We start from the raw sequence: 27,830 nt of genomic DNA on the forward strand, positions 1-27,830 counted from the left end.
AGAACAATAAAAACCACACAGTAAAACAAAGCGCAAATCAACGTTCCAGGGGAAAGGTACTCGAAAACCTAAAAAGTCTCTAAAGATTTAAGCTTATCTTTGAACGCAAGCCTGTCTTCTATTATTACAGCGGAAATAGGAAGGCCGTTCCAATCTTTTGCTGTTCGGATGAAGAAAGACTGCGCAAATGTGTGTTTTTGGGCAAGGGTGTGACACCTGTTGACTGTTTCTGTGCCGAGCTGGAAGCGGAGAGTGTTTTGTGACGCAGATGCTTAACGGAAATGAAAAGTAAAAACGATGAAAGAGTGCTACAGTGGCTAGGTATTGACGATGCTTTACTAATGGCAAGCTGGATCGGATACACTTGTGGAACTTTTCTGCACTCATCTTTTCACATATTTTTATATGTTCATAAGTTTCAACTTTTGAAATGTCTTAATAAGAGAGTAAAAAACGCTTTACAGCCATGGAGGTGCCGGGGTTTGAACCCGGGGCCTCTCACATGCAAAGCGAGCGCTCTACCACTGAGCTACACCCCCTGTACACCGTATACGCCCATATTTCCTCCCGTCGCACCATTTGTGGGTACGTGCTGCAATCGTACCAGAAACAAGGCTTCTTTGCATCGCATTACGGTACTGCCACTATCGGAGATAGTGCCCTCAACAGCGGCGCAACTTTTATTCTCGGCAGTCGTATGCTACCTTCACACAAGAGCGAACATTTCAGCACTAATGGGCATGGATTCGTTTCGTATATGTCTGAACCAGGTAGTAAAAAAAAAAAATGAAAATGCTTTAGAGCATTGGAGGTGCCGGGGCTTGAACCCGGGGCCTCTCACATGCGAAGCGAGCGCTCTACCACTGAGCTACACCCCCTATACAGTCCTGAGCAAAAAATATTAGCACGGATCAGTGGCTAACAGGATTGTGATATCTCACCACACGGCGCTTCGGTTCGCAGACCTGCCTACCGGGCCGTTTCCATGTTTTCAGCCTGGAGGGGAACGGCACGAAGTAAGCTTTATCAAGCGTGCACCGCCATAACGCGTGCACCGCCCGCGCGTCGAAGTGTCGACCCTACGTGACTGTTCATGCGGCATTTATTTTGGCTCGGTTATCATGAGCAAAGATGACTTCTTTTCATTGGCTTTTTTTATGTCAGCGATGGTTTGTCAAAAGGAACTCGCGGGAACAATATATGATAGCGCTGCTTTTAGCCAGTAATTTCGCTGGTCCGTGACAGTCCGCTGATCCCCCTAATACTGTAGAATGGAAACTGCCCGGCACTCTCGTTATCAGCCTCTTCGCCCCCCGCAGCACCACGCGTTGCCATTCCGGCGCTCCGGTGTTCCGTCATGTGTGGCAATCTTTTTTACTTGCGACTGCACACCGTGTACGCCCATATTTTCTCCAGTCATTCCTTTAGCGGGTACGTGCTGCAATCACACGACAAACAAGGCTTCTTTGCATCGCATCGCGGCACTGTCACTCACGGAGATTGCCCTGTTGCCCTCATCAGCGACGCAACTTTTATTCCCGACAGTCGAAAGCTACCTACGTTAGAGCGAACAGTTCAGCACAAATTGGAGTGGATCCGCTTCGTATATGTGTCTTAACAAGGTAGTCAAAAAAATGAAAATGCCGGGGTTTGAACCCGGGGCCTCTCACATGCGAATCGAGTGCTCTACCACTGAGCTACACCCCTTTTTATTTATTTATTGCCGGGCTTCGACATTAAAAACAGAACATGATAATATGTACAGGGTGGTCCACTCTAAGTGCGAACACGGCTCCGCGTGGCCGCGCTCCGCGGAGCGCCAGCGGATCCGGCGCGTTCGCGCATCGAAGCAAAGCCGCGCAGGCGCACAGGGGCCCGGGGGAGGAGCTTCGTGTCGTCTGCTACCAGCAATGCAAGCGAGGTGCGTGCCAGCGCTGTAGCAGACGACACGAAGCTCCTCCCCCGGGCCCCTGTGCGCCTGCGCGGCTTTGCTTCGATGCGCGAACGCGCCGGATCCGCTGGCGCTCCGCGGAGCGCGGCCACGCGGAGACGTGTTCGCACTTAGAGTGGACCACCCTGTACATACACTATACAGAGTTAGCCAGGATCCCAAAAAGTGGGCCTGACTTAGTCAGGTTGGTTTGGTTTGGTTTATGGGGTTTTACGTCCCAAAGCGACTAAGGCTATGAGAGACGCCGTAGTGGAGGGCTCCGGAAATTTCGACCACCTGGGGTTCTTTAACGTGCACTGACATCGCACAGTACACGGGCCTCGAATTTCTCCTCCAAAGAAATTCAACCGCCGCGGCCGGGATCGAACCCGCGTCTTTTGGGACAGCAGGCGAGCACCATAACCACTGAGCCACCGCGGCGGCACTTAGTGAGGTTAAAATTCTCTTAAAATTAACGAGGGGTTCCAGCCTTGGTAACCACTCAGGAACCTCCACTATTAGCTTTTGTTCTTCCAGAAACTTTTGCATACTTTCTCTAAAATACATGCGTGCGTCAGGGTCACAGATAGCCTGCCATGCGGGAGCGCCATATACTGTGGAGGCCCACCAGCATGACTAAGTCGAAGGGAACCCCATCCTCGTTTTTGGTGGGCAAAAACCTTATTCCGTATGAGTGGATTGGAAGCTGTTTCTTTAATGTCCTCTGCAGCACGTCCCAAAAATAGACCCCTTCCCAACAGTGCAAGAAGACGTGATCAATTGTCTCCGGCTGTTTGCACATGAGAGAATGCGACCCCCAGGGAAGAAATAACTGTTTTGCCTCAAGAAAAGTTTACACAGGTAAAGTTCCAGAGCGTAACTTAAAGAAGAAACTCTTGACTCCCGGTGGCACCTTCATTTTCTTTACCCTTTTCAATACGTTGTAGCCTGGCCCTCCACAGTGCATGGCCCTGTACAGGGGCACTGGAAAGAGGATGTCACACAAATCCTTGTACAAATCTTTCCGGCTCACATCACTGAAATTCTGTTTTGAAAATCTAGCATTCAAAAATCGGACGCTGGCAACTATCTCCTTGAAAAACCCAAAAATTCCGCCCGTCACACACTCAGTTGAAATCACAAGGTCTGGCAAAGCCCTACCGAGCCTTACTTGGCACACTGTGCGCAGAAAAGGATCATTCACATCGCGCAAAAACAAGAATCTATTGACCAATTGCTTCGCAAATAAATGTCCAAGCCCGAGTCCTCCATCCCTTACTCTTCTGAACAAATTAGTTCGCGTACACCTCTCCCGTTTAGAGGCTCACACAAAAACAGGAAAAATACGATGTAATGTTTGTACATTAATTCGCGAGCAATGCATCACTTGCATCACATGCCACAATTTGCTGATGAAAAACAGATTGCACACTGTGGCTCTCGCAAATATGGATTGATAGGACGCTTTCCACTTTTCAGCCTTTTCGCGTGTTTCTTGCACCTGCCGTGTCCAATACGGTTCGCTGTCGCGGTAATTTTCCAGCGGGACACCCAAGTATTTCACAGGGGTCGTGTGCCAGGTCACGTTAGCAAAATTTTCCGGGGTCACTGGCCACTGTCCACGCCAGAACCCCACACACTTCCCGAAGTTAACCCTACTCCCCGTCACAGTGCTGAATCGCTTTACCCCGTCGACCACATTACGAATGCTATCGTGACTCACGCCAAAAACAGCAACATCATCTTATTATGCTAGGATCTTGACTTCAGGCGATTGTAGCCGACATCCTTGAACAGCATTATTTCTTATAATGTGCTTACACAAAGTCAGATGCAAAATATATATGCAAAATGTGCAATATATTTTGCATATAGATGCAAAATAAAAGAGGACTCGGGGGGGGGGGGGGGGGGGGCATCCCTGGCGAACAGAACGCTGTACGTTAATGGGGGCCCCTAACGATTTGTTAACAATTAACCTGGTAGTGCAATTTCTGTACGCCAAGGCCACGCCCTCAGTGATAATAGTGCCTAAATTAACATGATGGATAGAAAACAATATGTCATGCGCAACAGAGTAAAAGCTTTTTCTAAATCTAGTTGGAGAACTGCCACACGAGCGCCAAAGGCGTAACAGCACTCCAACACACTTCTGGCTTTGTGAATGTTATAAGCAATAGACCGCCCCTTGATGCCACACGTTTGATGAGGGCCAACGATTTCTTTAATTACCATCTGAAGTCTGGCAGCTAGCACTTTCATTAAAAATTTTGTAATCGACGTTTGTCAGCGAGATAGGCCTATATGCTGTAACCAGTTTAAGTTTCTGCGCGTCATTTGTTTTAGGAATAAGTACTGTGTGGGACGTACCGTAGGATGGAGGCAACGCATTACGATTGTAGGCTTCGTTAAAGAAGTCAGCAAATGGGTTAATTCAGTCTTAAACACTTTATAAAAAACAGCACTTAAACTATCCCTGCCTGGAGACATTCCAGGGTTTAGGTTTTCTATAGCGCGTTCGACTTCTTGCCGCGTAATCTGCTGCTTTAAAATTTCTTTTTGCTCGTCATCCAGCCGTGGCATATCTTCCAAAAACTCGGTCTGCAAATGCTTTCGAGTCGACTTCATGTTGCGCAAAGACTGTCTGCAAGTGCTCAAAAAAGGCCCGCTGTCTGCTATCGTTATCGGAGACTGAAGTGCCTGCCCATTCTACCTCGTGAATCTGGTTTCGTCGAGCGTGCGCCTTTTCCATTCCAAGCGGCCGCTTAGTGGGCGCTTCGCCCGCGACCAAATCTGCCACTTGTGCCCGAACTGATTCCGTTTTTCTTCGATAAATTCCAGCTTCTGCTTTGTTTTCTTGATGTCTCCCATGCATATGCCCGGTTGTTTGCACTCTTGAGCTAATAATTTTTCTAGCATAACTTTCAGCTGCCTTTCTTGTAATCGTTCTTCGTGCCTTAGAACGGTTTACCGTTCTATAGCCTTCATTTTAATGTCTTGTTTCGCTAGTACCCACTGCAACCCGACTTCGTTTTTTCCCTCCCTCTCTATTTTATTAATCTTTTCTACCACGGCATCAGTGAAAGTTTTGTCACTTAGCAGGTTAGAGTTTAGTTTCCATAGGTCCCACGAAAAGCTGTTATTTCGCTTCTTCGATCCTACAGGGCACTCGACTACACAGTGATCAGAGTAGCATACAGGCAAAACATTGTACTTGTGACATTTTGGCAATAAATCAAGTGACATATAGATGCGGTCGAGGCGCGCGTGACTGACACGTTGAAAGTGCGTGTACTGCACATCGCGTGCGCCTCCATCTTCCAAGGCGTATTCATCTATCATTTGATTTAAAACCTCAGTACTTCTGTCCCTGAAGGCACGGGTGCTACTCTTATCGCGAGCGCTTAAAACACAGTTAAAGTCACCCATGAAAACTATTTGTTAGTCGGAAAGAAGATACTGTTGCAGGTTCTCAAAAAACGTTGCCCTGTCTTCCACTACGTTTGGCGCATAAACGCATAACACACGCCACTCAACGTTGCAGTACAAAAAATCGCATACTACGTAGCGGCTCGACTGACAAGAAAAATCAGGGTGTCGAACCGGAACCGAAACCGGAACTGAACCCGAATTTTTGCCCTGAACTGGAACCGAACCGAACCCAAATTTTTTTCGCCATCTTGGAGCTGAACCCGAACCGGAACGATTCAAAGGAACCGTTCCGAACCGGTTCGGGGCACGGTTCAGCCGCGCATTTTTTGCAACACGGCATAGTTTTGTTTTTTGTTTTTCAGACAAAATGGCTTGTACCAGCGCGTCTTGTACATGCGTGTCTTGTAAATGGCTTGTACCCACAGAAAGCGCTGCGCTATGGAGTGCGAAAATGACATCCGGTCGAAAAGGCATCCAGTTCGACAACAAAACTGAAAGAAGTCTCGTGTCTAGGAAGAAAGCTAATTGGCGCTTTCGCTATGTGCTTTCGGTAATTCTAAAGCATTTTACGCCTGATTGATGTGAAATGTTGGATTTTATAGTATACCTCTTTCACATGCTTACGTAGAGCTTTAATCGAATTGTTAGCACTGCTTTAACTCGCCAAGCAATGAGTGAGAATTGTTTCCTTTTCGTTATGTCGTGTACCATAAATATGTGAAGCACAGGTGCAATGACCGAATAACGTTGTACAACATTTACTTTCCGAGGCATTCCTTGTCTCAGACAGCAGATAATGAATAAAACCATTCACTATGGCTCAGTGGGTGTGGTGCTCGGCTGCTTATGCCAAGGTCGCGGGTTCGATACAGGTGGCAAGGCCGCATTTTGATGGCAGCGAAATGCAAAAATGCTTGTGTGCTGTGCGATGTGAGGGCACTCTGAGGAACCCCAGCTGGTCCACGATAATCTGGAGCTCTCCACTACAGCGTTCCCGATAGACTCCGCGTCGCTCTGACGCGTTAAAACACATATAGTACCATTATTACAAAACAAAGAAATATAAATATGTGTTTTCTTTATAAAGTATCCCAACATTCTTTGTTGCATGCGATGGAAATAAGCAAGGAAAGGTGGGCATGTAGCAGTGGCATGATACTTAGAAAAAAAAATAAACAGTGATTACGCAAAGAGGCAATCAGGAAATACATGCGATATTTGTACTTGTCGTACAAATATGAACACAGTACATGTACGCATCCCATGTACAAAGTACATGGGATGCGATAAACGCCTAGAAAGGTGCTACTGAAATGTCCTCTACTTCCGCACTGCGGCCATGACTGCCTAATGTTTTGGCTTTCGGGGTTACTTATGTGTAGTGCAACCGAATCATGAGAGTATTCACCACCGCTACCCTCGTCAATAGCAGCGAACGTAATGCGTCTTCCTTTACCGAGAGTGCCGCATAGGAACGTGGTCGAACGGTGAGGGCGGACGCTGTGCGAGAACCTTCGCTTCGGCTTGTTTGTGTCTGAGGCCTTGTTGGCGTTCTTTTGTGGAACGTTTTGGCGACGGCATACGTGGAACATTCGCAGCATTCCACCTCATATAAATCAGCTGCAGGTAGATGGGGCATTTTAGACCGCAACTCTTATGCGTCCGTTTCTGCGTTCCGCATCGTAGCCGGCGTAACCGGCTGTCCAAGTAGCAGAGCGAATTAAACGCCACCTGGAAGGTGTCCGCCACGGGAAGACCCTGAGAGTGGCTAGCAGCGTAATACGCCACATGGCAGGTGGCGTGTGATGGGTTGCGCTCCAACCTCGCATTAGCGACAATTGCAACCGTCTGTCAATTTTTTACCAGTGAGTGAGCGGACATGCGCCCACTGACTTGTGCACGCGTGTGCATACACGTACACGTACACACGCGCACGCACGCACGCACTCACACACGCGCACGCACGCACTCACACACGCGCGCGCACGCACGCACTCACACACGCGCGCGCACGCACGCACTCACACACGCGCGCACGCACACACACACGCGCGCACACACACACACACACACGCACACACGCACACGCACGCACGCACACGCGCACACGCACACGCGCACACGCGCGCACGCGCACACACACACACACACACACACACACACACACACACACACACACACACACGCACGCACGCACGCACGCACGCACACACGCACACACACACACACAGACAGACACACAGACACACAGACACACACACACACACACACACGCACACGCACACGCACAACACGGAAATTTTTGAATTTTTGAGAAATGAGACTAAACTGTTAACGCAGTAAAGAAAGCAACTACACTACTCCAACCCTGAGTGGGAATCGAGCGAGTGGCGGCGGGCGCAACAGAGAAGCTTCGTTTACTGATGCTCTGGGCTACTCGGCCATCTTCGAAGAATTTATTGCTGCCGCATGGAGGATCGGAACCTCCCTGACCTCTTCTTCCTTTACTTGACTGGGTCGAATTCCGCGACCTCGGCATACAGCCTCATGGCACCATCACTTCCTTACTCTGCATGCACATAAAGATTCCTGATGGCGCACACGTCACGAAAGGGCGACCAGTCAGGAGGTTGAACTTTCGCAGGATATACGTTCTGAGCTAAAATGAACTGTTCTCTGAACAGTGACCCCGCTGAAAGAGGCGATTGTGCGTGTTTATCAAGCATACTGCTTTCTCGAACGCTAAGCAGTCTTATTAACAGGAAAAGTTCACACGGAATTCCGATGCCCTTCATTACTGGCACAAATATTATAGTGTAAGGTGCGACCCCAATGTGATTTTTAAGAGACTGCTGAAGGGAGCTATTTCTGAAATGAGCGTAGCATCACAAATAATTTCGTTGTTGAATAGTTCCTCGTCCCTTGCAGATGTAGCAATTCAGTGATCACGGCACAAACGTCCCCTTGGCTCGATGGCATATCCTCACACGTAAGGTCGATGTTTGAAGTCTAAGAAAGGTTTTTGAGGCATATTGAGTGTTGCATCGGGGACAAAAGTGGTGTATTCCAGGCGGTGGGAGCCGGAGCAACGGATAACTTGAGTCACTGTACGGAAAACTGCGTTGCAACGCCATCTACAGGCGGCATCTGGGACCGAGATAGCCGATGCGTGACCTTTATTATCAGCGGGCATGTCGCTTGGCTCGTTTCAATGTTTCGTGCTTTAGCTCGCCAAAATGCCGCAATTTTCCGTTGCACCGGCTCCCGCCGCGTGAAGTACACCACTTTTGTCCCCGATAGTACTTCCTCTGATCTCGCCTTAATACAGTGCCACCAAGAAAGGCTAGGTAAGTCTGCACGTAGAGGAAGTAATAACCGATCAGAACCTTTGGTAGCTGCCTTCTGGAGAAGCGGTACAGGTATTCTAAGGAAAAGCGAAAATTGAGGAAATCGAATGTGTCAGCACGAAATTCCCTCACGACTATGTATTGAAAAGACAGATGAGCATTCAGTCACCTAATAAGCACAGCTCCCTGGAAGCGGCGGTTTTCGGTTTTGAAAAATAAAAATCCTGAAACAAGTTAGTGGACCAAAACTGCACGAAAGATTGATCGGACTGTATTAAGGTAGCAAGAAATTCTGCCCACGCATGGACTCCCTTTGAAACACACCAGAAAAGTCACAAAAATTCTATTTAATGAATTTACGTTCTTCCTCGCACAATGCACCAATTTCAGCGTTGTCAACAACGCAACGCCGCAACGATGACGTCGCAAGTTTGTGTCCGTACGGACACGAGTTGCTCCCAACCAATCCAAGCCTGCTCTTTTATCATATTCTTTTCGTCAGAGCAAGAAATGGCGACGACATCAGCATATGCCAAAATCTTAATTTTACACTGTACTAGCAAGAATTCCCGATTAGCTGTGTTTTTGAAGAAACTGAGCTATAAGTGGTCGAGATATAAAACGCGAGTTAAAAACGCGATGTAGAGCATGGTGATGCGAATAGAATATTTGCATGCTACATGCATGCTGCTACATGCATGCTACTTGCATGCATGCTGCAGGTGTGCCGGAAGGGCGGGAGGGAGGGGTGACCGGCAAGCCGTTTTGGGGGCAGAAAGATGTCTTGGCTGTATATACCCGCAAATACAGGGCAGCTTCCGCTCATAGTGGGTGCATGCAGCGGTCCTGACGGCGCCCGCGTGAGTGCTCTGCGCCGTAGAAATTCCCGACTGACACGAGCTTCAGGAGCGACCTATTAATCGTCTGACGAGGTCTGCGAAACTGCTGAAGGTGAAAGGCTTTATAGATGAAAAATCCATCAGCTTTTCTTCTTATGTACCTCATCAGATAGAAAATAGTATACATAGCCGATGTACACTAATTCGATCTGAGTTCATTTTATTTCTCGGCTCTAGCTTAAATTTAAATCTTTTTACCGCGGACAGTAATTTAAAGTGGGTAAAGCCAAAACATCTCTCATTGAGCCAATTTTGCAGTGCTGTTTTATATGCTGATATCACAAAGAAAAGTAAACAGCAAAACAAGGTTGAATAAGAACAACCTATACGTTCAGAATTTTTTATAGTCTGAGCCCGTTTGAACCCGTTTGAACCGGTTCAACGCGATCCGAAGCGGTTCGAACCAGAACGGAATGTCGCTCTGGAGCCGAACCCGCAACTGAAACCGAAAGGCTTGAACCCGAACCTCAACCGAACCCGAAAAAATGCCGGTTCGACACCCTGAGAAAAATACGCCTGTATTTCGAGTCCCGGCAACTTTTTAACACACAACATATCCAATTTAACAAAACTTCTGTTTGGGCTAGATGGTGCATAGCTATTTTGAAATGAATTCAAGCGCACAAGACCACGCACACAAGAGAGGAAACACACAGGCGGCGTTAAGGGGCGGAGGCACACATCCGGCAGAGCATTGTGCGAACTGCAGAGCGTGCGAGCCGGGGCTGAAGGAGATAAAGATACTTGGAAGAGGCGGTGATAAGACGGCACGTGAACTATTAGAAGCCTTTCACATCAGGAAGAGGGGGCATGACTGTGTGAGTGACACGTCTGTTAATCATTTGAACGCAGAGTACAGGTATCTTGAGCACGCATTGTGAACTGACGATGTGTTTCTTTACTGCGCATGTCTCCGTTTATATATATATTTTGCTCTCTTAACTGCGAATAAATCAGATGAAGTTAGCGCCTGTCCTGTGTGTTTCCTCTCTTGTGTGCGTGGTCTTGTGCGCTTGAATTCTTCAAAATAACATATCCCGCAGAGTTGCCAATCGCATGGCTCACAATTGCATACTACCTCGACGTGAATCGTTGCACCATGCCTCCAGTCTCCACCTCCCCTTCCACTTTGGTTTCTTGAACGGTTAGAACATCTATGTCTCGGTCCGTCAAAAGGCGGAGCACTTGACTCTGCTTTCGCTTCCCGCTCATGCCCCTTACATTAAGCGTGGTGAAATTAAGGCACGACTCCGGATACATTTTGGTAGCGAAAGAGGAGGCCGGAAGCATAGTGCTTACCTTTCACGCCTAGCACGAAGCTAGACGCCGTCTTTTGCCCCTGAGTCATCGGGTGGACCAGGGTCACTCTGCTGCGGTGCTGGCTTATCGGCCGGCCGTCTTTCCGTCGAGACATTTGGCCGCGGCTTGAAAGGTGGTCGTTGCACTGGAGTTGCTTTTGCAGGCGGCTCCTCTGCGTTAGTCGCGGCCACCTTGTCTTGTTCATTGTCGGTCTGTGCATGTGAGCGTTTTGCGGGGCCGGAGACACTGACTACGATAGTGTTGTCCTTTCGCGTCGTGGCCTCACAGTCCACTGGTTTCAGCGACTCGTCAAGCTAAGGGCTCCCACCCTCAGTTGACGCTCTTTCAGCTGTCTCAGGTGATACCGCTGCAGTAGTCTGTGTCCTCGCGCTCTTAGTCACCTTGTTCTCTTCCACCACAGACACCGATGAATGCTTCGTTGCTGCCAGCCCTTCGTCACCTCCGGCACCATTCGCCGCAGCTTCAGCCTCGTCTACGTTCATCAGCAAGTCTACCGACTGGTCCCTTACCGTCGAACCTGTCGCCGCTGCGTAGGTCCGCACGCAGTCCACTGCAACATGACCATACCGTCTACAATATGTACAGGGGTAGTCAAAAAATCCCAGGCCGCTCCGAACAGCCACGGAGCGGCTGCTCTCCGCTATCGGGGCGCTGTTATCGCACGCGTGTTTCGCCGCGCTCGGGTGGCGAGGGTATCCGCTGAGAGGAGGTGACGCTCCCTCTCTCTCTCGCTCTCCATGATAACAAAGCAGTGAAAAAGATAGTGAGGCGCGCGCCTTCACGCCTTCGCTGTTCGAGATTTCCGCACTCGGCTGCGGTGCAGCGCGTCGCGGAGCAGACGACCTTTTGCGCAAAGTGACGCGCGCTGGCGGCCGTATTTAAATGGATTTCGTCTGCTTCTCCCAACTTCTCGGCTTCCTGGCATACGATATAATGCATTTACCTTCACCTAAGCTCTGTTGCGGCTCTCTGAGCACTCACTTTGAGTGGTGACGTGCTATATTTATAGCATTCTTGTTCAACTTTCTGGAAATTTAGTACACTCGAATACGATTTCAGGACGCATTCTCTTCCTGAAATTCTCAAGGGTTTTTATTGCTCCGTTATTGCCATGTCGCCATCTCGAGTCTTGTATTAATGAGTAGGTTCAATGCTTTCGCGCAGGTAAAGCAGGTAGAGTCGGTCGTGTGCTGGGGAGTTAGCACGTGTTGCTGAAGCTTTGGCGAGTATTTCATGCATTTCTATGCAGTATGCTCCAGCTAAGAGGTTTACGTTTCCGGCACTTGCACTCCTCCCTCGGCGCTCGCGAATTCGTAGCGAGAAGGAGTATTTTGTCACAATGTGAGAATATACGCGCCCAACGCGTGGGTTTCACGACATGCCGTCATATATGGGCAATCAAAATTGTAGAGATTCAGCCAGATATACTTGCACCGTTCCTTCGATTTCAGGCACCGCGCTGCTCTTAGACGCGCCAATATTCTCGTGAACTCTGGATAGGCGTAAAGTCGGCATCTGTGATTATCTGCCTGTACTCGGATGTGTTTGTGGTTGGCTTGCCGGACTGCTGTCCACTTTGCGTTCAAAGATGTTGCGTTCGGCTTCGGAGAAAGAGCGAATCATTTCGCGTCTGGGCACTTGTACGCATCTCTACTATATACGCGCGCTGTCCCTTTCAGGGAACTTTTTTTGCTTCTGCGACCTCACTGTTTCATTCAGGAGCGCAGAAATGGTAGGAATTTAATATGTTTAGCCGAATATCATATACGAAAACACGCGTTTTCTGTGACAAACTGCCAGTTTTTTATTCTTCAACGGCGGACTCCCGCTGTATCTGTCGTGGAGCTCGTACTATAAGCCGACTGTCTCCGCCGTTGACGTCAGTATCTGGCCTTGCGTGCTCAACCGTAGTGGAACTAAATTCCTCATGAAATCTGTGTAGCTATACTCCATCCGCAGCCATCGTCCGGCGAGCTGTTCATAGCGTCAATTCATTTCAGAGGTAAAAAAATATTGAACAGTATTTATACGTATAACGTGCGCGACCGCTTATAGTTATAGAATAGAACCAAGATGGGAACAAAATATGATGAACCAGGATGTGCTACCCGCGTGCTGATGGATACGTCTTGTGATATGTCTCAGCAGTCACAACTTTTGAAGATTTTATTCACATATCTTGGACGCCAGCGAACGTAATTGAATTTTAAACACCAACCGCCATTTCGGCAAACCTTCTAGGCCTGAAATGAAAAAATAAACGGCAAGGCAGCGCTATAGCTCCACATGCAAAAAAAAATGAGACGGCTGAAGCGATCAGCTTGACCGCCGCCAATATATAAGTAAATGCGATCAGTGGCGAGAAAATCCGCCGTTTGCAGCGTGGACGTCTTCCAGTCTTGCTGGCAGAGATTCGTAGAGGTTCTAAACCAATTGTGGATCGGATCTCAGCCGTTCCCACTCTTCTTTTATAGCTGCCCATAAAGCGTTTCTGTTCTGGATTTGAAGGGCACGTCGCGCCAAGTTTCGCTTCATTAAGCCCCACACGTTCTCGATGATATTGATGTCGGCACCTTTAGGCGGCCACTCCAGCACGTTGATCTCGAGTTGATCAAGTGTGGCTCGGACACACCTGCAAAGAAGGTGACGCCTGTAAAAAACTTCGTATACAAATGGGGAAGAATACAGCTTTACAGAGAAGTTTCACAACGTCCTGCCTCACGCAAAACAAAATAGCGTAAATTTACACAATATTGAGCTGTTAGAAACCTAAGTGCTGGGTGAGATATACTGTTTGCAGCTTTTTTTTTTAATGGTAAAACGGCACGTGCGTTTGTTGTACCGAAATCACACACAAGCTTTCTGAGCTGTCATACAGGTGGATGTTGAACAATCCGGCCATATTTGACCAGCACTAGCACTGAGTTTCTGAAGGTTAATTCTCACGGTCTGAGATTCGAGAAAACATTTTTGGAGCGAAGTAAAATAAGGGAGGTCCACGCAAAAATAGTAATTGGCCTTCAATAGGCATGCAAAGAGCACATCGCATCCTATCGTGCCGTCACTGGTGGTCGCTCAGGCCACGATAGATTTCTCATAGACAAGACTTGCAACTAGCCGTATCAAACAAGAATCTGTAAGGTGAGGGGTACTGTATGCTTTATGCTGCAGTTCATATTTTTTTTTTGAAGAACTTTATAGGAACTTTTTTGTTACCCCCTTCAGGGAGGAATCGCGCACAAAGATCGTTTAACTGTATATGTAGCTGCATGAAGACTGCAGTGGTAACTTTCGACCAAGAAACCATTGATCGCATCGACTTCTTAAGGAACAGACAACAGTCGTGAACGCCTCCAACGCATATTTTGAAGCGTCACGACCAGTAGTTTGAGGTGCAACGCAGCTCTTGGCCGTGCCTCGTTTCTTTTTTTCTACCATGCTCTTAGTGCTGAGCAGCGTTCTCTGTTTAGCAATCTAGGCCCCTCTGAAGCCCGTATTCTACTCACTTGGCCGTATGTATGGGACTTCTGTCGTGCTGGAACACAAACCGTCCGTCAGGGAAAGGTCCATCCAGCAAGAAAGGTAACATCACTTCTTGAAGGATGTCCACGTAGGCATTTGCAGTCAAGGTGCCTTCAATTTTATGCAGTGGTCCAAGACCCTGACGTGTGACCGCGCCCCATACACTGACTGCACGGCGCCCGCTGGCTGCGACTTGTTGGATATATTGTGGTTCGTACCTGCGTAAAACCGTTCGAGTTTCTGATCTAGTAAGCATCATTTCAAAACTATTCAAGGCTGTGAAAATTTTTGGATATAATGCACAACTGAAATACTGAGTAAAACACAGGAACACTTTGCGGTTCTTTCGAAAAAGAGGTTTCTAATTCGATATCGAATACGTAGCCGTGTTCTATGGGCCAGTGTAAGCAACTGCGGTTTTCTTAAAGGAGTAGAGACACCAAATTTTACTTGTGTGTTCAGTGTTCGGAATGATGCGCACCGCATTAGAAAACCTGGAGAGCCACGTTGATTGCGCGAACAAGCGGTGCTTAATTTATAGCAGAATTTTCCCTCTCATGCTGTTTGGGTTTCAGTTTCAACGGCAGGACGGCAGCTATGGCGTCACAGACGCGCTACGGTCGTGAGATATGCAAAACCTGCGATGTAATCGCGAAGAGTTTATTCGGTGTTCTTACCTTGCACCAACGACTCTCCACACGCGCTGCTGCTGGTCCCATCGTGTCAAAAATGTAGATTCGTCGGTGAATACGACGATGCTCCACTCCTCTTCGCCCCAAGTCATATGATTCCTCACGAACTGAAGGCGCTCTTGCCTCTCCCGCTGGCTCAGCAGGGGCCTCTGGCAAGCGACGCGACTGCGAAGCCCTGCGGCATACAGTCTCCGGCGAATGGTCGACACTGACGCACGTAGACCCAGCTCCTGCCGAATTTCTTCGATGGTCAATGTGGGTTCGAGATTAGCAGCGGCCACAATCCATAGGTCTTCTTCAGGGGTCGTGACTGAAGGCCGTCCTTCTCTTGGAGCATCCTCAATGCGCTGTTCGTCTCGATATGCGCACACAATTCGGTCCACTGAGAACCTCGAGCACCCAATTAACCTAACAATTTCCCGACGGCTGCGACCCGCAATAGCAAGCGCAATTATGCGCAACCGTGTGTCCCTGTCAATGCGTGGCATGGCGTCCACTTTTCGCGACAACTACATTCCAGCTGGGCAACCGGTGAAACCCGCGTACAATTTAACGCCCACTAAGTGCATGAGTGGTCTCTCAAATTTCACAGATTCATTTCTTTTCGAGAAGAAAACACAGCTTCACTCTTTCGAACCGTCGACACAATGCCACGACTGGCAGTGATAAGCTCGCAGTCGAGCGCGCTGATTCATTCCTCGCCTTCAAGAAACATATGCCAATGTCACGCAGTGAACACGCGTCGCATGCCACCGTCTCATAGTCAGTCATGGTCCGGACCACACCTGATTAACTGCAGATAACGTGCTGGAATGACCGCCTAAAGGTGCCGACATCAATATAATCGAGAACGTGTGGGGCTTAATGAAGCGAAACTTGGCGCGACGTGCCCTTCAAATCCAGAGCAGAGACGCTTTATGGGTAGCTATAAAAGAAGAGTGGGAACGGCTGAGATCCGATCCACAATTGGTTCAGAACCTGTACGCAAAGTTGTGACTGCTGAGAGCATATCACACGACGTATCCATCAGCACGCGGGTAGCACATCCTGGTTCATCATATTTCGTTCCCATCTTTGTTCTATTCTATAAGTGGTCGCGGACGTTATACGTATAAATAACGTTCAATATTTTTTTACCTCTGAAATGAATTGACGCTATGAACAGCTCGCCGGACGATGGCTGCGGATGGAGTATAGCTACACAGATTTCATGAGGAATTTAGTTCCACTACGGCTGAGCACGCAAGGCCAGATACTGACGTCAACGGCGGAGACAGTCGGCTTATAGTACGAGCTCCACGACAGATACAGCGGGAGTCCGCCGTTGAAGAATAAAAAACTGGCAGTTTGTCACAGAAAACGCGTGTTTTCGTATATGATATTCGGCTAAACATATTAAATTCCTACCATTTCTGCACTCCTGAATGAAACAGTGAGGTCGCAGAAGCAAAAAAAGTTCCCTGACAGGGACAGCGCGCGTATATAGTAGAGATACGTACAAGTGCCCAGACGCGAAATGATTCGCTCTTTCTCCGAAGCCGAACGCAACATCTTTGAACGCAAAGTGGACAGCAGTCCGGCAAGCCAACCACAAACACATCCGAGTACAGGCAGATAATCACAGATGCCGACTTTACGCCTATCCAGAGTTCACGAGTATATTGGCGCGTCTAAGAGCAGCGCGGTGCCTGAAATCGAAGGAACGGTGCAAGTATATCTGGCTGAATCTCTACAATTTTGATTGCCCATATATGACGGCATGTCGTGAAACCCACGCGTTGGGCGCGTATATTCTCACATTGTGACAAAATACTCCTTCTCGCTACGAATTCGCGAGCGCCGAGGGAGGAGTGCAAGTGCCGGAAACGTAAACCTCTTAGCTGGAGCATACTGCATAGCAATGCATGAAATACTCGCCAAAGCTTCAGCAACACGTGCTAACTCCCCAACACACGACCGACTCTACCTGCTTTACCTGCGCGAAAGCATTGAACCTACTCATTAATACAAGACTCGAGATGGCGACATGGCAATAACGGAGCAATAAAAACCCTTGAGAATTTCAGGAAGAGAATGCGTCCTGAAATCGTATTCGAGTGTACTAAATTTCCAGAAAGTTGAACAAGAATGCTATAAATATAGCACGTCACCACTCAAAGTGAGTGCTCAGAGAGCCGCAACAGAGCTTAGGTGAAGGTAAATGCATTATATCGTATGCCAGGAAGCCGAGAAGGTGGGAGAAGCAGACGAAATCCATTTAAATACGGCCGCCAGCGCGCGTCACTTTGCGCAAAAGGTCGTCTGCTCCGCGACGCGCTGCACCGCAGCCGAGTGCGGAAATCTCGAACAGCGAAGGCGTGAAGGCGCGCGCCTCACTATCTTTTTCACTGCTTTGTTATCATGGAGAGCGAGAGAGAGAGGGAGCGTCACCTCCTCTCAGCGGATACCCTCGCCACCCGAGCGCGGCGAGACACGCGTGCGATAACAGCGCCCCGATAGCGGAGAGCAGCCGCTCCGCGGCTGTTCGGAGCGGCCTGGGATTTTTTGACTACCCCTGTACATACATCGCGGTACCTTGCAGTCCCTGCGGACGTGGCCCTTGCCTCCACAGCGCAGACATTGCATTGGCCTTCCGGGCACGACAACGAGAGCCAGCTCTCCCGCGACTCGGATTTGGTGCGGGAGGTCGTCCACTTTCATGCCAGCTTTCAGCTTCATGAGCACGGCTCTTGTAGTCGACCCTTTTTGGTGGAAACCTTGAACCCGCCAGCGCTCCCGAGTAACTTCGGTAACTTTTCCGAAAGCCGCGAGGGCCGTCCTTATGTCTTCGTCTGCCACGCCGTGCAACATCCAATGCAGTCGCAGTCTCACTTGTTTGTCTTCTGGGTTGATTATGATGCACCGACGGTCTTTCACCTGAACCTCTTTAAAAGCGAGAAGGCGCGTCGTTGCCTCCGCGCTACTGAGAGTCACCGCCCAGACGTTGTTCACCTGATACGCCCCCAAAGCCACCACGTCGGGGAGCGTACAAGTCTCGACCAAGGCTTCACGAAAATTTTCGACCCGAAAGGCCTAGCACGCACGTCACCACGCAAGAAAACCGTGTTTAACATAACACGCCCGGTGGGCAGCTGCGGCAAAATAATCTGGTAGTCATTATCTTCTTTTACATCTAGCCTGTTTCCGCGGTCGGCAAAGGCCGCTGTCGCCGCTCCGCTGGAGCCCATGATCCTGCGACCGCACACGTCGTTGGCCGGAAGTAGAATCACCGACTGAGCTACATTCCCTGTACACCACATGCGCCCATTTTCCCTTCAATATTAAAGCGCGCAGTGAGGGAATCGGACCCTTCGCCCAAACGCATAGTTTGGACTCCAGGCCATCAGGGCGTTAGAGGTAATGAGGCTGCGGACGCGGCTGCCCGAGCGCTTACCTACCGGGCACCTCACCCAGGCTCTTCCGGCTCGGAGATTGTGCAACCGCTTCTGCGGTTCAGAGAAATTCTGGACGACTATTGCGAACGCCATCGTCTTTTCCCGGTCCCTGCTAAGGGCCTGAGTAAAGCTGATGAGCGAACTCTGAGGCGCTTGCAGACCAACACTCTGTTGTGTCCTGCAATAGTGAAACATTTCGACCCCAAAATTGATGGGCGCTGCCCTCACTGTGGGGAAGTTTCCGATACCTTCCACATGGTTTGGGCCTGTCAAAAGAATCCTTCCCTTCCCCCCAATCCTTCCCCTTCCCGAGAGGCATGGGAGGCAGCCCTGCTCAACTGCTCGGGGCTGGAGTCTCAAAGGGCTCTAGTCCAACGGGCGCGAGTAGCGGCCTCGTCCAGCGGGGTCCCGGACTAAGGACTCCACCTATGTAAAGGGCCATTTTTGGCCTGCAAACTCTCCTGTTGTTTATTAAAAAGTTTTCACCACCACCACCCTTCAATGATGCCTTTTGTGGGTACGTGCTGCAATCCCACGACAGACAAGGCTTCTTCGCATGACATCGCAACTCTGTCACTATCGGAGATTCCCCTGTTGCCTCAACAGCGGCTCAACTTTTATTCTCGGCAGTCGTATGCTACCTACACACAAGAGTAAGCCTTTCAGCACTAATCGGCGTGGATCCGTTCCGTATATGTGTGAATCAGAGTAAAAAAAAAAAAAAAACTTTACAGCCGTGGAGGTGCCGGGGTTTGAACCCGGGGCCTCCCACATGCGAAGCGAGCGCTCTACGACTGAGCTACATCCCCTCTTTTTTTCTTTATTGCCTGGCTTTGCCTCATGATATTGCACAACAAAAATACACATAACGCTATATACATACGACACTGTCGTGGTCAGCCAGCACGAGACTGGCTTCGTCAGCTTGTACACCATGGTCGCTCATTTTTCCTCCAATCATACTTTTTTGTGGGTACGTCCTGCAAACACTCGACAAACAAGGCTTCTTCGCATGACATCGCAACTCTGTCACTATCGGAGATTCCCCTGTTGCCTCAACAGCGGCTCAAATTTTATTATCGGCAGTCGTATGCTACCTACACACAAGAGCGAGCCTTTCAGCACTAATCGGCGTGGATCCGTTCCGTATATGTTCCGTAAGGTCGTCACCCAGGACACATTCGCAAAGTTAACAGGAGTCGTTGGCCATTCACCATGCCAGAAGCCAGTACATTTTTCCCAGCTTACTCGACTTCCTGTCGATTGACCAATGCCGAACGCAATCAATGGCTTTTCTTATGCTCTCATAATCAACAGCGAAAACAGCTACGTCGGTCGCAAAAGCCAGCAACTTGATTTCTGTCGCGTGTAACTTAAAACCTTGAATACCGTCATTCTGTATTATGCTCAAACACAGCGCTTCTTTGTATATAGCAAACAAAAGAGGGCTGAGGGGGCAGCCTTGGCGCACCGAACGCTTCACGCGTATGGGGGCCCCAAACCATTATTTACTATTAGTCTCGTTGTGCAGTTTCGGTACGCCATGGCCACTCCCTTCCTGATTGCTGATCCGACATTCTCGTGATCCAAAATTAAAAACAAAAGTTCATGTGCCACGCAATTAAACGCTTTTTCCAGGTCTAACTGAAGGATAGCAACAGGACTGTTTATAATATGACAACACTCAAGAACACATCTTGCTTTATGAATATTAGACCCAATAGAACGATCTTTGATGCCACACGTCTGATGAGAACCTATTATCACATTCATTACTCTTTGTAACCGCCTTGCTAGCACCTTCACGAATATCTTGTAGTCCACGTTCGTAAGTGAAATCGGCCTGTAGGCTGTAACATGCTTTAACTTTTCACTAACTTCCGTCTTCGGAATTAGGACAGTGAGAGATAGGCCAAAGGAAGGAGGTAGTGCTTTTAATTCATATGCGTCATTAAAGAGCACCGTTAGCAGAGGGGAAATGTCTTGCTTAAAGGCTTTATAGAAAGCCGCACTTAAACCGTCTGGTCCAGGCGACTTACCCGAGTTTAAATTTTCTATTGCTGTTTGCACTTCGGATTCAGTAATCGGTGCCTCTAATCTCTATTTCTGTTCGTCATCTAATCTTGGCATCGCTCCTAGAAAAATTCCCTTGAATGTATCGATGTCTACGTCGTGTTTTGAGAAAAGCGCCTGATAGTATTCGGGAAAAGCTTGCTTTATATGCGTTTCGTCATCTGCTTCGACACCTCCCCATTCAATTTTATCAATCCTATTACGCTCAGCCCGTGCTTTTTCCATGCCCAATGCTCTTTTGTTGGTGTTTCACCGAAAACCGCCTCTTCGGCTCTCGCACGCACTAGCGCACCGCGATAACGCTCTTGTTACATAACTTCAGGCTTTTGTTTAATTTTCTTTACGTCATCAATCCACTTACCATGAGCTTTACTCTCCTGCTCAAGTAGTTTCCGCAGCAGTTCTCTTAAATCCTTTTCCTTTATTTTTTCCTCTTTTTTCAAGCAGCTAGCCTTTTCAATTGCGTATATTTTAATTTGCTGCTTACATAGTTCCCACTGCTCCCATAACTTTAGTCTTGAATTTGGCTCTACTTTGCCAATATCTTCTTTTATATTGTCACAAAAACGTTCACACTTTTAACAGCTTATCACTAAATTTCCACAAGTCCCAATTAAAAGCATTGTCTTGTTTTGCTGTTCCTATCCTACACTGTACCAAATAGTGGTCCGAGAAGGTCACAGGTTCAACCTTGTAATTGTTGCATTTTGGAAGCAGGTCTACCGCCATATAAATAGGTCTACGCCCTCGTCGCTGCACATAAGTTCGGGAACCTCGGTTTTTGAAGAACCTGCAGATCCGCCGTTCTCTGCCTTTTCGGTCGCCACGGCCCCTGGAAGTTCAGGTTCCTTCCCTTGATCCGTCTCGGTGTCCTCCGCAGAAGCAGGTAAGGAGACGGTGGCTGCTGCTACCTTCTAGCTCCGCTCCCCCTGCCCCCTTAGCCGCCTCCTCAGCTTCAGCGGCATCCATTTGCAGCTCCGCCTTTTCGTCCTCCAACGCAGCTCCCGTGGCCGATGCGTAGGTGCGAATGCAATCAGCCTCACCATGACCGAATCGCTTACATTTCTGACAGCGAGGAATTTTGCATTCCCGCCGTACGTGTCCAGTGCCGCGACAGCGCAGACATTGCATTGGTGTACTGGGCACAACCACAAACGCCAGCTTTCCCGCCACCCTCAGCTGATGAGGGATGTCTTCGACTGTAACGCCTGGCTTCAGCTTCAATAAAGCAGTCCTTGTAGTAGAGGCCTTTTCAGTCATACCTTGAACTCGCCACCGTTCGCGGGTCACTGCGGTGATCTTTCCGAACGCTGCAAATGCCGTTCTGATGTCCTCGTCATCGACGCCGGGCAGCATCCAATGCAGCCGTAGTTTGACGTGCTGGTCCTCAGGGTCGATGATCATGCACCGGCCCCCTTTCACTTGCATTTCCTTCACGGCGAGCAGCCGCTTGGTTTCCTCGGGAGTGCTCAGGGTCACCACCCATATGTGGTTAACCTGGTACGCCCCCACCGCTATCACGTCAGGGAGAGTTCCGTTCTTGACCAGGGCATCACGGAAGTCTTCGACTTTGAAAGGCCGCCGTCGCACACCGCCAATAAGAAAAACAGCATTTAACACCACCCGTCCGGTAGGCAAAGTTGGCAAAAGAACCTGATACTCGTTATCAGCGCTTTCAGCAATCCTGTTTCCGCGGCCGGCACGGGCCGCAATCGCTGCTCCAGTGGAGCCCATTCTACAAGCGTCCGTCACGCTCGGTGGCCGGAAGTAGAATCTGAGCTACACCCCCTGCACACCATGGTCGCTCATATTTCCTCCAATCATACTTTTTGTGGGTACGTCCTGCAAACCCGCCACAAACAAGGCTTCTTCGCATGACATCACAACTCTGTCACTATCGGAGATTCCCTTGTTGCCTCAACAGCGGCGCAACTTTTATTCTCGGCAGCGGTAGGCTACCGACGCACAAAAGCGAGCCTTTCAGCACTAATCGGCGTGGATCTGTTCCGTGTGTGTGTAAATCAATGAGTAAAAAAAAAATAAAAAAGCTTTACAGCCGTGGAGGTGCCGGGGTTTGAACCCGGGGCCTCTCACATGCGAAGCGAGCGCTCTACCACTGAGCTACACCCCCTGCTTTTTTTTTTCTTTATTGCCTGGCTTTGGCTCATGACATTGCACAACAAAAATACACATAATGCTATATACATACGACACTGTCGTGGTCAGCCAGCACGAGACTGGCTTCGCCAGCTTAAAATTCCCGCAACATACACAACGGCTCTAGTCTTGAGAGCCACTCGGGAGGCTCTGAAGCTGCTTTTTGGATTGCAAGAAACCAGTCCATGCTTTCCCGAAAATAAATTCGGGCCGGTCGTGCGTCTTTGTCACAATGGTAGCCTGCCATTCTGGAGCGCCATATACAGTGGAGGCCCAAGAGCATTATGAGATCAAAAGGTGCCCCATCCTCATTATCAGTGCTTAAATAGCGAATTCCGTGCGCGTCAAGTGGTAGCTCTTTCTTTATGGTCCTTTGTAACACGTCCCAAAAATAAACCCCTTCCCAGCAATGCAAAAAACATGGTCTATTGTTTCAGGCTGTTTACAAATTAAGCAGTTCGATCCCCACGGTAAAAAGAAATCCTTTCCCTCTAGAAAGTTAGTGAAGTCACAGGTAGCGGGGTTAACTGGTCCAAGTGCCTTGGGCTCTGGCATGGATGGTGGCCATCCCACCCGGACCATTTCGCCAACGTACCGTGGGTGACGACCCCGGGCAAGTATTTGGGCGTTCCGCTCGATGCTTATCGCGATAGCGAGGAGTATTGGAAAGAGCAAACTAAAGACGCACGTGACCGAGCTGGGAAATGGAAGGGCACCAGCCTTTCAATTTTCGCCAGAGCTACAGTCTGCAACCTTTTTTTTATTAGCAAACTCTGGTATGTGATGCAGGTTTTGCATTTCTCGCGTGTGAACGTTCAGAAGCTACACAGGATTTTTGCAGTTTTCATATGGGCGTCCGAATGGAACGTTGTAGCAGAACGGAGCTGTTCCGGCGGGTAAAAGACGGGGGGCTAGGGCTAGGGCACCTCTTTTTAAGGCAGCTGGTGAACCGTTTTTGTTTTTTCGCAACGTCACAGACCCGTTCTTGCGCACCGTGTGCCAAGTGAAGCTGCCGCGATTGCTGCCGGAGTTTGTGCTATCCACAGAAGAGCTCTCTGGTGGAATTTTTGGTTACTACAAAGAGATTGTAGCAAGCGTTCGGTTTCTTTCGGCACGTTTTTCCACCGATTGTTTGTGGAAAAGTAAAAGGAAAAAGTTGTACAATGATCTTTGTGACATTGTTTCCCAGAGCCCATGTACAGGGCCTTGTACAGTGGAGGCCCGGGAGGGGATGTTTTAAAAAGGGTGAAGAAAATGCAGGTGCCACCAGGAGTAAAGACTTTCTTTTTTAAGTTACACACCGGGACGTTGCCAGTTTTCTGAGCTACACCCCCTGCACACCATGGTCGCTCATTTTTCCTCCAATCATACTTTTTTGTGGGTACGTCCTGCAAACCCACGACAAACAAGGCTTCTTCGCATGACATCACAACTCTGTCACTATCGGAGATTCCCCTGTTGCTTCAACAGCGGTGCAACTTTTATTCTCGGCAGCGGCAGGCTACCGACACAGAAAAGCGAGCCTTCCAGCACTAATCGGCGTGGATCTGTTCCGTATGTGTGTAAATCAATGAGTAAAAAAAATAAAAAAGCTTTACAGCTGTGGAGGTGCCGGGGTTTGAACCCGGGGCCTCTCACATGCGAAGCGAGCGCTCCACCACTGAGCTACACCCCCTGCACACCATGGTCGCTCATTTTTCCTCCAATCATACTTTTTTGTGGGTACGTCCTGCAAACCCACGACAAACAAGGCTTCTTCGCATGACGTCACAACTCTGTCACTATCGGAGATTCCCCTGTTGCTTTAACAGCGGTGCAACTTTTATTCTCGGCAGCGGTAGGCTACCGACGCACAAAAGCGAGCCTTTCAGCACTAATCGGCGTGGATTTGTTCCGTATGTGTGTAAATCAATCAGTAAAAAAAATAAAAGAGCTTTACAGCTGTGGAGGTGCCGGGGTTTGAACCCGGGGCCTCTCACATGCGAAGCGAGCGCTCTACCACTGAGCTACACCTTTTTTTTTCCTTTATTGCCTGACTTCAGCAAGAACCACAGTACACAAATACACTTACAGAGCACAATGAGCAATAATTAACAACACTATCCGCCTGGTGGGGCGTGGCCTCGTCACGTTAAAACTCTCTAAGCGTCACCAAAGGCTCGACTCTTTCGAGCCACTCGGGAGCTTCAGGAGCAAGTTTCTGAACTTCAATATAACTATGCATGCACTCCCGAAAATAGATCCGTGCTGGCCGTGCATCAGGATCGCGATGATATCCTGCCATTCTGGAGCGCCAAATACAATGGAGGCCCATTAGCATAATAAGGTCAAATGGTATCCCATCCTCACTCTCTACAGGCATGTACCGAATACCATGAGAGTCCAGCGGTAATTCCTTTTTAAAGTCCTTTGTAAGATGTCCCAAAAGTATACCCCATCCCAACAGTGCAAAAAAACGTGGTCTATTGATCTATTGTTTCTGGTTGTTTACAAATTAAACAATGTGATCCCTAAGGTGGAAATAAATGCTTCTCCTCCAAAAATTTCTTTACTGGTAGTGTTCCGGTATGTAATTTAAAGAAAAATGTTTTTGCACTTGGTGGCACCTGCATCGCCTTTACACGCTTAAGTACGTCGCGTCCCAGGCCTCCATTGTATAAGGCCCTGTAGATAGGTTGTGGAAGTACTACATCACACAAATCCTTGTACAACTTCTTCCTGATAACAGAAGATAAATATTCATACGAAAAGCGAACAGACAGGAATCGAACACTCGTGACAACCTCTCTAAAGTAACCAAAAATACGTACCGAGAAACTTTCGGTTGAGACAACAAAGTCCGGCAGTGCATTTCCGAGCCTTAATTGGCACACAGTGCGCAAAAACGGATCACTTACATCGCGCACAAAATAGAATCTGCTTACAATCTGCCGCAGAAATAAGTGTCCCAGACTCAAGCCACCGTCCTTCACCCGCCTAAACAAATTGGTCCGGCTGCAGCGTTCCCAGTCCGCAGCCCACACAAAAACGGCAAAGATCCGGTGCAGTCTCTGTACGTTCATCCTTGCACAATGCAACACTTGCGTCACGTACCACAGCCTAGACATAAACAGATTACACACTGTGGCCTTTACGAAAATTGAAAGATGTCGCCCTTTCCACTTCTCCCCCTTTTCACGCGTGGCTTGCGTCTGTGCTTTCCAGTACGAATCGCTATCGCGATAACCGTCCAGTGGGACGCCTAAGTACTTTACTGGGGTCGTCACCCAGGACATGTTTGCAAAATTGCCGGGCTTCGTTGTCCATTCTCCGTGCCAAAACCCCAGGGACTATGACCAATTCACTTTACTACCGGCGACCTTGGTGAATTCTTTTACGCATGCCACGGCCTCGGTTGCACCTTCCCGGTTCACTGTGAACACCGCGACATCATCCGCATAAGCCAGCAGCTTACCTTCTGCCGCCTGTAGCTGGAAGCCACGAATTTTTTCCCTTTCCATGATATTCAAACACAACGCTTCAATGTAAATGCAGAATATAAGAGGGCTGAGGGGACAACCCTGGCGCACCGAACGCTACAGGCTAATGGGGGCCCCCAAACTCTTATTTATAATTAATCTTGTCGTGCAGCTCCGGTACGCCAAGGCCACTCCCTCGCCAATAATGGACCCTACATTTACATGGTCAAGTATGCAGAACAGAATATCGTGCGAAACACAATCAAATGCCTTCTCAAGATCTAACTGAAGGATGGCTACACAGCAATTTGTTTAACAGCATTCCAGCACACACCTAGCTCTATGAATATTGGAAACAATAGAGCGTCCCTTGATCCCACACGTCTGGTGGGGATCGACTATATCTTGAATTACTGACTGTAGTCTACGGGCTAAAATCTTCATGAAAACTTTATAATCTACGTTCGTGAGGGCGATAGGATGATATGCTGTGACCTGTTCTAACTTTTCTGCTTCGTCGGATTTAGGAATTAGCACTGTATGGGATTTGCCATAACACGGGCGCAATTCATTTACTTTGTAGGCTTCATTATACGCTGCTGTCAGTACTGGCACTATTTCGTGTTTATATGCTTTGTAAAAAGCTGCGCTTAACCCATCAGGTCCAGGTGATCTTCCCAGGTTCAAATTTTCTATAGCTTGCTCGACCTCTGACGCAGTTATCGACAGCTCCAGCCTTTCTTTCTGTTCGTCATCTAATCGCAGTAAAGCACCAAGAAACTTTTCCTTGAATGCGCTCACATCCACTTCTTGCTTTGCAAACAGCGCCTGATAATATTCAAGAAATGCCTGCTGGATATGCCCGCTGTCCCCAGATAACGCCCCGCCCCATTCAATCTTTTCAATGTGGTTTCGTTGAGCATGCGTTTTTTCGATTCCTAGAGCTCGTTTTGAAGGTGTCTCCCCAGCAGCTATATCTTGCACCCTAGCCGCACAAGTGCACCGCGATAGCGTTCTTCCTCGAAGAGTTCAATTTTTTTTTTCCTGATATCGTCCATCCATTTGCCTGGCTCTTCGCTTTCTATTTCGAGAAGTTTAGCCAGTAAGGATCTCAAATTTTCCTCCTCACACCTCTCCTCTTGTCGTATACAGCTTGACCTTCCAATTGCTGCTATCTTTATTTGTTGTTTGCAAAGCTCCCACTGCTGCCATACTTTCAGTTCCCCGCTCGGCTTTAATTTGCTGATTTCTTCGTTTACTTTCCTGCTAAAGATGTCGTCTGTGTCTGTAATGAGCTTATTATTTAATTTCCACATCTCCCTAGAAAACTGATTTCCTCGTTTCTTTGTCCCTATCCCACACTGCACTAAACAATGATCCGAAAATGATACCGGTACTACATTGTAGCTACTGCATTTTGAAATAACGTTCGGTGACACATAAATGCGATCTAGCCGTGCATGGCTTGACCGTTGAAAATGTGTGAGTCTCACACAACGCTCGCCTTCTAAACATTCGGCCACATCATCGAGGTTGCACGTGTCTATAATTTCTGAGAGTACTTAA

The 27,830-nt window shown here is 48.6% G+C and overlaps 7 non-coding genes across 7 annotated transcripts; all 7 read right to left on the reverse strand.

Moving 5' to 3' along the window:
- Positions 1 to 467: 467 nt before the first annotated feature.
- On the reverse strand, positions 468 to 539 carry TRNAA-UGC (transfer RNA alanine (anticodon UGC)). The gene has a single exon. It is a non-coding gene; the product is annotated as a tRNA-Ala (tRNA).
- Positions 540 to 806: 267 nt separating this feature from the next.
- Positions 807 to 878, reverse strand: TRNAA-CGC (transfer RNA alanine (anticodon CGC)). The gene has a single exon. It is a non-coding gene; the product is annotated as a tRNA-Ala (tRNA).
- A 757-nt stretch (positions 879 to 1,635) lies between these two features.
- Positions 1,636 to 1,707, reverse strand: TRNAA-CGC (transfer RNA alanine (anticodon CGC)). Its single transcript has one exon. It is a non-coding gene; the product is annotated as a tRNA-Ala (tRNA).
- Positions 1,708 to 19,313: 17,606 nt separating this feature from the next.
- On the reverse strand, positions 19,314 to 19,385 carry TRNAA-CGC (transfer RNA alanine (anticodon CGC)). The gene has a single exon. It is a non-coding gene; the product is annotated as a tRNA-Ala (tRNA).
- Positions 19,386 to 22,708: 3,323 nt separating this feature from the next.
- On the reverse strand, positions 22,709 to 22,780 carry TRNAA-CGC (transfer RNA alanine (anticodon CGC)). The gene has a single exon. It is a non-coding gene; the product is annotated as a tRNA-Ala (tRNA).
- Positions 22,781 to 24,409: 1,629 nt separating this feature from the next.
- Positions 24,410 to 24,481, reverse strand: TRNAA-CGC (transfer RNA alanine (anticodon CGC)). The gene has a single exon. It is a non-coding gene; the product is annotated as a tRNA-Ala (tRNA).
- Positions 24,482 to 24,750: 269 nt separating this feature from the next.
- TRNAA-CGC (transfer RNA alanine (anticodon CGC)) lies at positions 24,751 to 24,830 on the reverse strand. The gene has a single exon. It is a non-coding gene; the product is annotated as a tRNA-Ala (tRNA).
- Positions 24,831 to 27,830: the final 3,000 nt, after the last annotated feature.

The sequence above is a fragment of the Amblyomma mixtum genome, chromosome 2 (genome assembly GCF_055824585.1).
Source record: "Amblyomma mixtum isolate Tamu chromosome 2, ASM5582458v1, whole genome shotgun sequence".
In the NCBI taxonomy this organism is placed as follows: domain Eukaryota; kingdom Metazoa; phylum Arthropoda; class Arachnida; order Ixodida; family Ixodidae; genus Amblyomma; species Amblyomma mixtum.